This window comes from Homalodisca vitripennis, unplaced genomic scaffold, assembly GCF_021130785.1.
Source record: "Homalodisca vitripennis isolate AUS2020 unplaced genomic scaffold, UT_GWSS_2.1 ScUCBcl_11377;HRSCAF=20617, whole genome shotgun sequence".
NCBI lineage: Eukaryota > Metazoa > Arthropoda > Insecta > Hemiptera > Cicadellidae > Homalodisca > Homalodisca vitripennis.
In genome coordinates this window covers 1-2,490 of record NW_025787488.1, presented here as the reverse complement: position 1 = coordinate 2,490, position 2,490 = coordinate 1, and the positions used below count along the sequence as shown (strand labels likewise).

Below are 2,490 nucleotides of genomic sequence, written 5' to 3'. Positions count from 1 at the left end.
AACTAACCTAACCTAACCCAACCAAATCTATTGCAACGTTACGTAACCTAACCTTCTGAAACGTAACGTTTCATTATCTAACATAATGTAATCCACACTAAAAGAAACTAACCTAACCTAGCAACCAAATCTATTGCAACGTTACGTAACCTAACCTTCTGAAACGTAACGTTTCATTATCTAACATAATGTAATCCACACTAAAAGAAACTAACCTAACATAGCCCAACGATAAACTATTGCAACGTTACGTAACCTAACCTTCTGAAACGTAACGTTTCATTATCTAACATAATGTAATTCCACACTAAAAGAAACTAACCTAACATAGCAACCAAATCTAAACGTTAGGTAACCTAACCTTCTGAAACGTAACGTTTCATTATCTAACATAATGTAATCCACACTAAAAGAAACTAACCTAACCTAACCCAACCAAATCTATTGCAACTAAGGTAACCTAACCTTCTGAAAACGTAACGTTTCATTATCTAACATAATGTAATCCACACTAAAAGAAACTAACCTAACCTAACCCAACCCAAAATCTACAACGTTACGTAACCTAACCTTCTGAAACGTAACGTTTCATTATCTAACATAATGTAATCCACACTAAAAGAAACTAACCTAACATAACCCAACCAAATCTAAACGTTACGTAACCTAACCTTCTGAAACGTAACGTTTTCATTATCTAACATAATGTAATCCACACTAAAAGAAACTAACCTAACCTAGCAACGATAAACTAAGGTAACCTAACCTTCTGAAACGTAACGTTTCATTATCTAAACATAATGTAATCCACACTAAAAGAAACTAACCTAACCTAGCAACGATAAACTAAGGTAACCTAACCTTCTGAAACGTAACGTTTCATTATTCTAACATAATGTAATCCACACTAAAAGAAACTAACCTAACCTAGCAAACGATAAACTAAGGTAACGTAACCTATTGAAACGTAACCAAACGCTAAACCTAACCTATTGCCAATGGATCTACACTATTAACTGCCTATGGCAAATCTTGCCATCTCATCATTTTATAATAAAAAGGCTCATGTTTACTAGTAGATTGTCTATTTGCAGGCCACAGCCCCATACCCTGGGCTCTGACAGGGGAGTTTTTTCCGTCCAGTGTCAAAGCCAAAGGAGCCACTCTGTCTACCGTTCATATTCTGTGGCGAATCTTTCATCCTCATAAACTTGTTCCCTCAGATCACAGCCTTTCTTCGGACTGCCTAATACTTGTTGGTAGGACATTTATTATGTGATTCATGTTAATAAAATGTTACACGAAGGGTAATCATGTCACTATGTTATCGAACTTGATCTTTCAAATATTTAAAATCTCTAACGCTGAAATATTTTACAATTGGTAACAGTGACATAATGAATTTAAAATGAATATTGAGAACTGTATGAATCGAAGAAATAGAATTTTCGAATCGATTATCATGCTATCGCAAACTTAATTGGGAAATTATATTTCTCATTAAATACACTTTAAACGAGGAAACAGTACTTTAAATTGTGCTTAATATTAGATGACGAAGAAGTGACGAATATCCTTTAAATACATCTTGGAATAGAAATGATTTCCTCTCTATTGATTCGAAATTTAGTGAACATGAACGCTGATGTGGTATATTTGTCAGTTTTTCATATTACATACTTATTACATATACCTGCTACTACATGTCACTATACTTTTATAAGACGATTTCGTACTCGTACTCGTCATTCATAGTTCATATGTATTGTTATGCACTAATGTATTAATGTATTAATATAAATCTTAATTTTATTTTATTTCAAAAGTGATAGTTTGGCATGTTGTATGTATATAAGACAGTTTAATGGAAAACATTTGACTTCTTACTTTAAAACATTATTTTTTCAGATTAAATATATTAGCCGACTGTACAGTTGTCACTTGTTTGTTATAGGATTGCGAGCATAAACCTCTTCTTGGGTTCTATTTTTGTGGCCTTATGTGTGCCAGAAACGAGCGGACTATCATTTCTGCAAATACAGGAGCTGTTGAATAAATAATGATAACAATAAAGATATAGACTTTTAATAACGTGTACTACTTTATTGTAGTGTATATTGATCCTCTAGTTATGATACAGGACAGTATTATGAATCCTTTTATGTTGTATCCACGTATGTGAGAATCACACAGTTGGTACACAATAGAGAGGGGCATACAACTACCGTATAATATGAGTGGCAATCTTAGAATTATTCTAACGTGTATTTCAAATATGTTACCTTCTGTATTGTATCCACGTCTGTGTGTATTGTATGCTGGTTATGCAAAGAAAATATTGAAAGTTAATATAATAATATTATAAGTTTTAACGTTGCTGTTAAGTTTTTGTCAAGCGTAAATGGGTATCTAGCCAAATGAAACAGTAAAAATATATAATAGAATAATGTGAAATACAAAAGGATGTTTAAATTCATTATTGTAAGAATT

At 32.4% G+C, this 2,490-nt stretch overlaps 1 long non-coding RNA gene across 1 annotated transcript; it reads left to right on the top strand.

The window, feature by feature from the left end:
* Positions 1–663: 663 nt before the first annotated feature.
* Positions 664–2,088, top strand: LOC124374929. Its single transcript, XR_006923628.1, has 2 exons — positions 664–1,259; positions 1,955–2,088. It is a non-coding gene; the product is annotated as an uncharacterized LOC124374929 (long non-coding RNA).
* Positions 2,089–2,490: the final 402 nt, after the last annotated feature.